The following is a 12,904-nucleotide window of genomic DNA, read 5'->3' as shown; positions in this document are numbered from 1 at the left end:
GGATCTGACCCCAAAAAGTTCACAACAAGTAACCATGCCTCTCTCTCACCTTTCCTAGACTAGGGGTTTGCCAAAAGCTTTTGTGGAGTTTGGGATTTCTAAGGCATGAGTCACCCATCTCCTTGCGTGGCTCTCAATAAACCTTTCTCTGTTCCAAACTCTGGTGTTTTGGTATTGTTTGGCTTCATGCGCATTGGTCACACAAACTTGTGTTTCAGTTAGTAAGCTCTTTTTATTTCCATCTTAAGCCTGCCATGGCAGGAGATGAAGGTTTCATCCCAGGGTTGGGAAAATCCCCTGGAGTAGGAAATGGCAACCCACTCCAGTATTCCTGCCTGGGAAATCCCATGGACAGAGAAACCTGGCTGGCTACAGTCCATGGGGTCACAAAGAGTTGGACATGATTGAGCACACACTCATATATGGATGAGGACAGTGAGATCCAGACAGGATGATTTTCCAAGGTAAGCAATTAGAAAAGGGGCAGGGCTGGAACTTGAAACCCTGGTAATGAGATTCTATGACCAGAATTATTTTTATTATGCCCCAGCTGTCTTCTCGGACTTAGAATATAGTTTTAGATGGTGATCCACTACGAAAGCGTAATTCTTGTGTTTTAATTCTGTAGGACATTTTAAAGACACAGGCAAATAATGAGAAAACATTTAGAGGACTCCCTAAACTGGCCATGCAGCAACTCGTGTGTGTGTGTGTGTGTATGTGTGTGTGTGTGTGTGTGTATCAGAGAAAAGTATGGCAGAGGGATTGCTTCTGGGTAGGTGTAGAGGATCAATTGTGCAGAGAAGTTTTCAGATTCAGGAAAATGAAGTAAAAGTTTTTTGGTGCTATAATTCTCAGTAGGCCCCAGGCTTGAATATCTTTACCATGTCCTTCCTAAAATGTTTCATCCTGTCCACTACTAATTTTATAATGGAATTATATATGTGATAACTACCTTTGAGCATTGAACAGTTCCACAGTTCCATTTATATCCCCAAACTCTTCAACTATATAAAGCTTTTATTACCCTGAGGAAAACTTATTACAGACTGTATCTTTGTGACTAGTGCTCTGTGTGTGTGTGTGTGTGTGTGTGTGTGTGTATGAGAGAGAGAGAGAGAGAAAACATGTAGTGGTCATTATGTGTAAGGCTGTGCAAGGTTCTTGTCGAGGCAAATGTTAGGCACAGTACCTACCTTTAAGGAGACTGTATTCTAGTAGAAGCATTATTAGAAGATGAATAACAGTAGGGCACCATAGGGTGAGTTGCTTAATAGAAGCTTTGCCAGGACCACCTGGGCTTCAAGAGAGACTTTAGCTTCATATCTGATGGGGCAGGGAGTACTTGAAATGAAATATACAAAAGGAGGTATATTTATACAGTCAGATATAAGAAGGGTATTCTAAGCAGAGAGAAGTAAGTTAACAAAGGTGAAGAGTCAGGAGAGTAAACAGACTTATATATACTAGAGAATACTATATTAGTTTGATTAGAATTTAGACTCTTACTAGATTTCATATACTTAACAACAATTGGTGCTGTTTAGCAGTGTACCTCATAGTCTCCTCCACCACCCACACCTGTTCAAAGGGATTCCATTGATCCACATGTACACATGTGTAGTTGCTTTTAGTGTTGTATGGAAACTGAGCAGCTTATGGAATACTGAATCAGTATCCTTCAGAATCTCTTTAATGGTGTTAATTAAAGCTTATTTTGGTCCCTTTCCTGCTTAGTAGATTCCTGTAAAGTGTTAAGTCACAGCTAAAACAGTTATCTATGGAATTGATCAAAATTAGCTCATGAGATTTTCAGATCAATTTATGGTCCACTGGGGGATATTTGGGACTTGTCAATAGTACATGGATCAAGTTTTGAAAAACAGTGGCTGAAAGGAATGATGGATGATAAAGCAACTGATGCTATGTTGTAGAGATTTTTTCAGGCCAAAATGAAGGGGTCTACTTAATTGCCTTTGAGGGTATTTGAATAGAGGAGTAGAGTTGAGGTTTTATTACAAGAAAGAAACAGTGTTTTGAAAGGATTGGAGAAGGGAGAGTTTGCAGTATAGATAACCAGGTAAGAGAGGTGATGCCTAGAGGTGTGGAAGTGGAAACAGATGATAGTAAACTTGCAGAGACAGAAGTGACAGACTTTACAAGTTGATGGGAAAAGATAGAACAGAAGGCTTGGCTAGTATGACTGGATACATTATGAAAATGGTGCCAGGAACACAAACAGGAAAGTTGGGTGTTAAAGCTCTTTCACTGGGGAAAACAATGAATTTAAAACAATTGCTGAGAAATTGGGAATGTAAAAAAGAATTGTAGAAACTTCTAGGAAATAGGTGGTGAATCATATGTGAATAGTGTTATTTTCTAACCAAAATCTTTGTCATAGGATATTGGCTAACATTAAGGGACTGATGTCATAGAGCCAAACAGTTCCTCTACTGAGATGGATATGATTCATAGGAGGTACTAAGGGTATCCAAGTACCTACCTGGGGCTTCACAGGTGGCACTAGTGGTAAAGAACCTGCCGGCAGATGCAGGAGAGGTAAGAGACCCAGGTTCGATCCCTGAGTTGGGACGATCCCTTGGAAGAGGTCATGGCAACTCACTCCAATATTCTTGCCTGGAGAATCCCATGGACAGAAGAGCCTGGAGGGCTACAGTCCATGGGGTTGCAAAGAGTCAGATACAACAGAGGCAACTTAGCATGTAGCATGCATAAGGGTATCCAAAGTCGAGACATGTCAGGGAGTATGTATCCTCCTGACAGCATTGCTCTGTTGCACAACTCTAGGGGGATAATTGAGAGTGATGTCCTTTGGATTTGTGCAGTATGGCAGCCTGTATTCTTGTTGAATGACTTCTTTTTTGAATGGCAGTAATTTGCTTTAGACTATTTTGAATTTAAAGTAAACGTAAGAATTTTGTGGGGACAGTGCCATTTGGGCCGAGTTAGTTTTCCTGCCTCTGTTTCCAGCGCTTCATTCCCATCATTTTTATTGTCTTCACCATGTGACTTTGAAATTTTTGTTTCTAGGTCCACTCCACCCCTCAAGTGTGAGGGTAGGGAAGAACAGATGATGTTGTAAGAGGATGTCCCATTTTTTTTTTTTATCATGAAGACACAGGCTGCGTGGAAGAGTAGGGGGAAATGTCAGGTTCTCTCGAGTGGTAATTGTCTAAAAGCACAAAGCTGTATTCATGCATCTGTATAAGATTTGGCCTAGAAAATCATGGAGAGTCCAGGGCTTTGTTAATGGTGACAGAGGAAATGAAAAGCATGTCACAGTTTTGAGCTTATTTTGATAAGGACTGATACTTGAAAGAAACCTCTTTTAACTTTAAAATACCTTTGAGAAAGTTTATAGAGAAACTCCTATATTTTTCTTGAGCAGTGTTTTTGTTTTATTGTAATTTATTTTTTCACTTGACGTATAGTTGCTGTACAATATTGTTATAAGTGTACAATGTATTGTTATAAGTGAAAGTGTTAGTTGCTCAGTCATGTCTAACTCTTTGCAACCTCATGGACTGTAGCCCACCAGGCTCCTCTGTCCATCCAATTCTCCAGGTAAGAATACTGGAGTGGGTAGCCATTCTCTTCTCCAGGGATCTTTCTGACCCAGGGATTGAATCCAGGTCTCCGGTGTTGCAGAAGGATTCTTTATGAGCAGAGCTACCAATAGTGATTTACAATTTTAAAAGATTATATTCCATTTAAAGTTATAAAATATTGTCTATATTCCCCATGTTGTACTATATATGCTTGTGGCTTATTTTATGCCTAAAAGTTTGTACTCTAAATCCCTTCCCCTGTATTTCCTCTCCTTCCTTCTCTCTCTGAACTGGTGACCACTAGTCAGTTATCCACATCTGTGAGCCTGCTTCTTTTTTGTTTTATTAACTAGTTGTATTTTTTAGATTCCACCTAAGTTATACAGTGTATGTCTTCCTGTCTGTACAGTCAGGCTTTTATCAGTAATTAATATTGTGATATGAATGAATTGGTCAAACCACACAATTCTTTTCTAGCCACCTGGGAGGAGGGTGTGAGGTGATGAGTGGGTGCCTTGAAAAACAGCAAGAGGGTTACCTGTGTGGAGTTTTTGACTTATCAGATAGTAGCAGAGGTGAGGGAGATAGTGCCTGCAGAGAAGGGAGGAGCTCAGAAAGTTGAGGCTTTGGGCCAGCAAAGGTAATGTTGCCTACTTTTATAATTTTGGTAAGAGTTTTTTTTTTTTTTCCCCCTGCTGGGCTGGAAGTACTGACAACTCCCTTGCTACTGGCCTATGTATATGTTTTACACCTGGCCCATGCCTCATACCCATTCAGTTTTACAAACACCTTGAAGCTATTTCCTGGTTAAAGCCACGAAAGTTCTGAAAATTTGCCTCTGTTATATAACAGGGATAAAAAGGTGATTCATGGGCTCATGAGGAGCTCTGAAGATCCAAACCTGCCAATGACTCATAGTTTAAAAGAAATTTTGTCAAATAGGTTCAGGGTAACCAGTTCCTGGGGATTTGTGTGACTCTTTCTGGTCCCAGGGCTCAAGTCACTATTTCTTGCCCTTTATTTTGGTTAGGCCATGTGGATCTGTGGAAGAAAGGAGTATTGAAGGAGACTAGGGGTTTTTTTTAGGAAATGTGGCTTGAGGGAAGAGACAGAGGCTTAAACCAGGATGGGACAAACAGAATCTGATGTCTCAGTTGCCAAGTAAAACAATGCTGAAAGTGAGATGCACAAGCTTTTTCTCTAGAGAGAATCATTGGGATGATCTGAGAGAGGACACAGGAAGCTTATCTTTAAGGCTTATATCATGAGTTCCTTTATAATTTCCCTCAGAAGGGAAATTCTGTCCAAGTTCCTGCAAAGGCCTTAACAGCACTTGCTCACTCCAACTGGGTGGATGAGATCCTGTGATGGTTAATTTTATGTGTTAACTCTACTGGTACATGGAACCAAGATGTTTGGTCAAACATTACCTTGGATAATTTTGTAAGGGTGTTTTTTAAACATGGTTGACATTGAAATCAGTGGACTCTGGGTAAATTCTTCCATAAGTGGGTGGACTTCATCCAGTCAGTTGAAGGGCTTCATAAAACAATTGATCTCTGCTGAGCAAAAAGGAATTCTGTGCGCATACAGACTTTGGACCTTACATCTTTAGCTCTCCTGGGTCTCCAGGCTGCTGGCTCACCCTGAAGATTTTGGAATTGACAGTCTCCGCCGTTGTGTGAACCAGTTCCTTAAAATCTCTGTCTCTCTCTCCCTTCCCCCACAGTATTAGTTCTATTTCTCTGGAGAACCCCAATACAGATCCCACTAGGGATTCTATCTTTATTAGGATAGGGTAGGCTATACTATGGTAGGCAACACGTTCTAAAACCCAGTGATTTTAATACAGTAAAAATGTTTCTCACTTTAGTTATGTGTTCACAGAAGGTGAGCTCAATTCTCCTCATTCGTGACCCACAGTGACAGAGTCCTCTTTGACTGGAAGGACCATAATCATCATGGCAAGGGGAGGGGAAACGGCTGCCTCTTAAAGATCCCATCTGGATGTGGAAAGACCACACCCACTCTTATTTGTCTGTTGTCAGTCTTGTGGCAGCCTTTTATTTCAAAGGGGGCTATGGAGGTAGAATTCTGCCTGGTGCCCAGAAGAAGAACAGGAACACTTTCTAAAGTACTCACCAGTCCCTCACTTACTTCTTAAATGATGGTTATATGGGCATTTCCATGGGCCTGAGATTGGGTAGATGGACACTTGGACTATCTAGATAGTTTTCCTGCCTGAGAAGAAATTCAACATAGAGGAAAGTGGAGCTGAGATGAATTCTGATAATATGCTTTTCGAGGTCCTGGATCCAGTTGTGTCTGAAGCTGCCCCTGAGTTCCGAGTGTTAGGAAATAATACAACCCATCTTTTGGTTTCCTTGAGCTGGTTTGTATGGGTTTCCATCGCTTGCTGTCACAAGTTTCTGGACTAATACAGGGATGATAGAAAACTAATTGATTTCTAGATTCTCTGACACATACTGGTCCTTAAACACCTGCTGTCCTTTCCTGTTTTAACACTTGTACTGGTCCTTGTGCTTAAACTTTGCCATTTCCTTCCATTGACTAGCCAAAGTCTTTCTTCCATCCCATTTTGTTACTGTCACCAAGACAAAGCGATACTCAATCTAGGTTCCTCTCCTATCCCCAACCCAAATCAATCTTTTCCTTCTATGTTATTATAATAGTGAATTTGAACTTCTGTTGCAGTACTTGTCATATTCTCTCTTGCACTAACCAACATTTGTGGAGCACTTACTGTATAATGGAATGCTTTACATTCCTACAGACATAAATTCTTTAATCCCTCATATAACCCTTTGGAGTTGGTACTATTATTCCCAGATGACACATGGATGGCAATTTAGAGAAGTTGAATGATTTGCCTTATATCAGCAGTCCCCAACCTTTTTGTCACCAAGGACTGGTTTCATGCAAGACAATTTTTCCATGGACTGGGGGTGGGGAGATGGTTTTGGAATGATTCAAGTACATTATGTTTATTGTGCACTTTATTTTTGTTATTATCATATCAGCTCCACCGCAGATCATCAGGAATTAGATCCTGGAGGTTGGGGACCCTGCCTTAGTCACATACCTGGAAGCTGGGATTTAGAATCCAGGAAACCTGGCCCCAGAGCTCACAACTTTTATCTTCATAGTTACTTTGAGACCTGGCTTGTCTCCTTGATTAGGCTATGTATCCTGTCTGCTAGAAATCTTGCAATCACATTGGGGATCACACCCAGCAAGTGTTCAGGATCTTATAGCCTGCTATGTGGGTGCTGACTTCATTTCTAGCTTCACTTATGCTTCTTGTCTTCATTTCTCTCCTGATTTCTTCACCAATTTATTCTAAGCTTTATCTTCCCTTATTGTAGCATTTATGATTTTGTAAGCCACCTCAATCCTTTTTAGAAGGGAAAATAAATAAATGAAGGTCAAGTGCTAGATTGTTAGTTCCTGAAGGATAAGGACTGACAGGAAGGGAAAATTGTTGCTTCTACCCTTCTTGAATTCTTGTGGTTGGAATAATAATAAAATAGAAACAAGACAGATTGACAGGAGAAAAAGAAGCATGTTTTAACTTGTGTACAGGTAGGTCTTATAGAAATGGGACCTAAAAAGTGACCAGAGCAGGCAGGCTTCATGCTTTTTGGGGAAAAATTTTTGTGTGTGTGTGAGGAATTGATATGACAAAGCAATTTAGGTTTTGAGTGCCCAATTAGTGAGGAATCCAAGCAGAATATGGACTTGGGGTAGTGAATGAAAGAAGTAACAAGATTTGCTTATACAGGCTGGTAGGCTAGAACTCCGTATCTCTGGTGATAAGGGTTTCCTTTTACCTCCAGCTGCAAAGAGGGCACATTTCACAGGGGAGATTAATTTGCTGCTTTCAGGGGGACAGAGAGGATGGTCAGAGTGTCCTCTTACACTGACTTTTTCTTAAGTAACTTTAATTCAAAATAACCAATATGCTATTTAGGCATATTTGGGGGCAGCCCCTTCTGAGACCCAACACAATAAATTTTGTTTAACCTTTTCTCTAGGTCTTAGCTCTTGAACTCAGAAAATGTGTTTTGAATTCGCTTGAGGTAAAATCTCCAGATGTAGAGGATTAAGGAGTGTCAGGTATAAGGAAGGATTCTGTGGTGTGACTGTGCCTAAAATTTCTACCAGGCAGTGTAGTGGGGGAGCTGGCAGTGTGTGATGGGGGTGGGGCTCTCCCTAGGCGGTACCTGAGAGAATAAAATAAGACATGGTACTGCAGCAGAAAAGAATTCACCTTGCTGCTTGGCTTTCTGGAGAGCTGAATATTTTACCTTCGGCAACATTCTGAATTCCTTGTGGAGACTCGAAACGGTGACTAGAAACTATTAATATTTTTGGGTCTCTGAGTCACCCAGGAAGCAGTAAGGTGCTAACTGGCAAGAAGGGCTGAGGTGTCTTTTATTACAGCCCTTCAGGTGTGAGACTTGTTGCTGTGAAGGAATGGATTCCAGTGGGAGCCACCCTCTCAGCCTGTTCCACATCATGCCCTCCTCTGAGGAAAATTAGAAACCTATCTTCTTTCGTTGTGAGGCATTTCTCGGTACGGGCAGACACAACTCGAGCTGAGCTGCCTGTGTACATGCTTTTACAGTTAGATTTAGGGAAGCAGCCACATTTGGCCAGCTCTGGGAGAGCGTGGCAGCTTCTGAGGAAACAGCTCTTCCCAGAGTGTGTGAAGAGCAGGAAAGGAAGACAAGATAGAAGACTCAGCCTGATGGCAGGAGCCTGCATGGCAATTCTCTCAGAACCGCCTCCATCTTTCTCCTCGTCTGTCTCTGACACAATGCTACCATTCTAGCGCTTTCCAAAATCCTGCAGTCATTCAATTTTATCTCAAAACATTTCCTTGGATGCCTGCTGTGTGCTGGGCCCTGTGCTAGATCCTGGGGCAGTCAGGAGACATAGAAAAGCTGCTCTGATGGAGTGAATTTGTCATTTGGGGAATGACTGTTGCTAGTGTTTTGAGCACAGTTGGCTGACAGGGATCAGTAAACACCAAAATAGCAATATAGAGTCATTTGCATGGGGAATGTTAACTTATTATGTATGTATATCTGGGTGAAGAGAGAGGAATATGGTGACCCATTTAAAAGTTCTTTACATTGGTGTTTCAAAATACTCAACTTTTAAATAAACCACTCTCTGTATTTAGCTGTCTGCAGAATAAAGTAGATAGGAAAATAAACAGCCGGCTGAGGTTCAGAAACAATTCCTGCCTATCCACAGGCAGTATAGAAAGGACCATCTCTTGTGACTATGTGGTTTTATAGTTCTATGTATTGTTTACTGAGGTCTCTTCATTTCTGTTTCTTCATTATGTTTCTCTCAATCCCAATTTTTTACCCATATGTCTCCCAATATACGGCCCCCTTTCAACATCAAGTCTTCTTTTGAGCTGCCTGTGTGAAGAAATAGGGTTGATCCCACATGGAAAAGACAGGAACTGTGGCATTGAGTTCCAGCTGCCCAGACTGCCTACTTGAGACTCAGACAAACAAAGGACATTGCCTTTGGTAGGATGGAGAGAAACCAGAATACAGTACGGAAAAAACACTGTACCCTTCGACAAAGATCCAAAGAGTATTTGTGGACAGTGAGTTGCAAGTAGTTGCAAATAAAGTCTATTCCTTCCAAAGGTTATTATTTAGACAATAAAACAATATCTCCATGCTCACTTCGGCAGCAAATATACTAAAATTGGAACTATACAGAGACGATTAGCATGGTCTCTGTGCAAGGATGACACGCAAATTTGTGAAGTGTTCCATATTTTTAAAGCTACAGTCATCAAGACAGTATGGTACTGGCACAAAGACAGAAATATAGATCAATGGAACAAAATAGAAAGCCCAGAGATAAATCCACGCACCTATGGATACCTTATCTTTGACAAAGGAGGCAAGAATATACAATGGAGAAAAGACAATCTCTTTAACAAGTGGTACTGGGAAAATTGGTCAACCACTTGTAAAATAATGAAACTAGAACACTTTCTAACACCATACACAAAAATAAACTCAAAATGGATTAAAGATCTAAACGTAAGACCAGAAACTATTAAACTCCTAGGGGAAAGCATAGGCAAAATACTCTCCAACATACATCACAGCAGGATCCTCTATGACCCACCTCCTAGAGTAATGGAAATGAAAGCAAAAATAAACAAGTGGGACCTAATTAAACTTAAAAGCTTTTGCACAATGAAGGAAGCTATAAGCAAGGTGAAAAGACAGCCTTCAGAATGGGAGAAAATAATAACAAATGAAGCAACTGACAAAGAATTAATCTCAAAAATATACAAGCAGCTCCTGCAGCTCAATTCCAGAAAAATAAAAGACTCAATCAAAAAGTGGGCCAAAGAACTAAACAGACATTTCTCCAAAGAAGACATACAGATGGCTAACAAACACATGAAAAGATGCTCAACATCACTCATTATCAGAGAAATGCAAATCAAAACCACAATGAGGTACCATCTCATGCTGGTCAGAATGGCTACATCAAAAAGTCTACAAGCAATAAATGCTGGAGAGGGTGTGGAGAAAAGGGAACCCTCTTACACTGTTGGTGGGAATACAAACTAGCACAGCCACTATGGAGAACAGTGGCTTAAAAAACTGGAAATAGAACTGCCATACGACTCAGCAATACCACTTCTGGGCATACACACTGAGGAAACCAGAATTGAAAGAGACACATGTATCCCAATGTTCATCGCAGCACTGTTTACAATAGCCAGGACATGGAAGCAACCTAGATGTCCATCAGCAGACAAATGGATAAGAAAGCTGTGGTACATATACACAATGGAATATTACTCAGCTATGAAAAAGAATACATTTAAATCAGTTCTAATGAGGTGGATGGAACTGGAGCCTATTATACAGAGTGAAGTAAGTCAGAAAGAAAAACACCAATACAGTATACTAATGCGTATATATAGAATTTATAAAGATGGTAATGATGACCCTATATGCGAGACAGCAAAAGAGACACAGATGTACAGAACAATTTTTCGGACTCTGTGGGAAAAGTCCGGGGCAGGATGATTTGAGAGAATAGCATTGAAAAATGTATATTATCATATGTGAAACAGATCGCTAGTCCAGGTTCGATGCATGAGACAGGGTGCTCAGGGCTGGTGCACTGGGATGACCCTGATTGATGGGATGAGGAGGGAGATGGGAGGGAGGGTCAGGATGGGGAACACATGTAAATCCATGGCTGATTCATGTCAATGTATGGCAAAAACCACTACAATATTATAAAGTAATTAGCCTCCAATTAAAATAAGTTGATTAATTTTAAAAAAAGAAAGTGAAAAAAAAATATCTCCATAAGCTTCAATGACACAGCAATGGGAGAGATTAAGGCACACTCTTAGTTTGGTGATGAATCATAGGCAGGAAAAGGATGGGATGCACCAAAAGGGTAAGGGAATTAAATAGAGGCAACGGCTAAGGGAAACCAACAAGGATGATGTAGCCCCTGAGTTCAGAAAATGGTACCACTCTTAGTCCTGAAAGGTCAAGGGAAGAAAGGAACTACAGGAGTCTGGAGGAAAGAATGCAGTAAGGTATCCAGAAAATAAACTCTGATCTCACTCTCTGATTTCTTGCTGGCGTCTCTCATTAACTCACTTTATTAATCAATAAAGTCATCCTCCCAGGACACAAAGCAGGATGGATAAGGGTGGAGGGCACCTCTGCAGAGGCAAAGGGAAAAATAACAAATAGCTTGCCTATGGGGAAGCAAAAGAATATAGCTAAAGAATAATGGAATTATCATTGAGAAGTTGTGAATTTTGTTATCAGCTCTGCCATTTACTCATCGCTTGGCTTTGGGAAACCACGCCATCCTTTGAGCCTCAGTTTTGCTAGCTATAGCATGGGAAGAGAGCCTTTGGCTTGTGAGGCCAAAGGGTTATGAGATAGTACTTTACAAACAATGTTCACTGAAGGGAGGGGTCATTATAAAAATCCATCAACAACACAGTTGGCATTTAATGCAGTTTATTTTGCATGGGATGACTATAATTTGCCATGGTAAGATCCTCAGCCTCTGTCTTTAGCTTTAGAACAAAGCAGAAATAACCAGCTCATGATGACATCATATGAGTATTTTCATCTTCACTTTAATATGCACTCTGCAGGATCCTCCTTTTATTCAACATGAAAAGGAGGGAGGCCACGTTGAGCCATTAGTAGAGAAGAACTTAGCGGGTCAGTTCCACCTGTGCCATCTTATCTGCTCTGATGCACATGGAAATGGTCCTTGGATTGAAAGCAACACATATCTCTTGGCACCATTGAGGTTGAGTAAGGAGGAAGCCATGGGTAAGTATTCTCTATATTTGTTAACATTTAGCCAATAGTTGGCCTTTATCTCTAGAAATTAAAAATATCATATCTTCCATACCTCAGTGCTATAGGTATCTACTAGGATATGTACTCATCCTATGACTCTTCTATGAAAATTCCCTGGAAAGCTCTAGCAGTGTTGTTGTTATTATGGAGTCTATGAACTTGAGCTTAGGAGCTGGGTGCAGTTATCTTGGCCACCTTTGTGAAGGAGCAGAGGAGCCAGTGTCCTGGGACACAATGGAGCAGCTGCATAAGGAAATGAATAGAAAAGAGAGTGGGAAACGAGTGGGAGAGGGTGACAGAGCACAAGTGGGAATGAAGCCCGCGCAAGAAAAGGAGGAGGCCAACACCTTTGTTGTTGAAGGGCTCTGTTTTGGGTCTTGTCAGTTCATGGTGACTCACCACAGAAAGGTCACCTTTCCCCCAGTGTGGCTTCCCCGGGGATGTCTGATGTCAGCATCTGAAAGAACCCTAAGAAACATAGGCTTATAGAAATGGACACACTTGGGAAAGTGGGAACAAGCTTGGGAAAAAACCCACAGGCCCTCTTTCCTTCTGAAGAACTTTGTTTCCTTCTCTTGCCTCCTTCAGAGAAAACTCTTTACCCAGAAAATGGAAGGTCACGGCCAGTGGCTCCCAGAGGGAGTCACTCCTCAAGATTGAGAAGCGGGAAACCCTCTCTGCTGAATACTTAGAAAACCTCTGGCCCGGTGATCCTTTCAATTTCACAATTGCATGAAATTACCAATAAAAAACCCTCCTGCTGTAAAACAGTGTGAACTTATCTACCTCCTGAGCATATTTACCATCAACGGTTTTAGAGTATCAGTTAAATTCTCCACACATTACTTTAGCCTCTTTTTTAAACATCCTCTCTTTATGACTTTATAAACTCAGAGCAATAACAGAAATTAT

General features: G+C 41.0%; 1 non-coding gene across 1 annotated transcript; it reads left to right on the top strand.

The window, feature by feature from the left end:
* Positions 1 to 9,293: 9,293 nt before the first annotated feature.
* On the top strand, positions 9,294 to 9,400 carry LOC122441083. Its single transcript, XR_006269226.1, has one exon. It is a non-coding gene; the product is annotated as a U6 spliceosomal RNA (small nuclear RNA).
* The last annotated feature ends 3,504 nt before the right edge of the window (positions 9,401 to 12,904 follow it).

Source organism: Cervus canadensis, chromosome 4 (genome assembly GCF_019320065.1).
Source record: "Cervus canadensis isolate Bull #8, Minnesota chromosome 4, ASM1932006v1, whole genome shotgun sequence".
NCBI classification, from domain to species: domain Eukaryota; kingdom Metazoa; phylum Chordata; class Mammalia; order Artiodactyla; family Cervidae; genus Cervus; species Cervus canadensis.
This window is presented reverse-complemented; position numbering and strand designations above follow the sequence as displayed.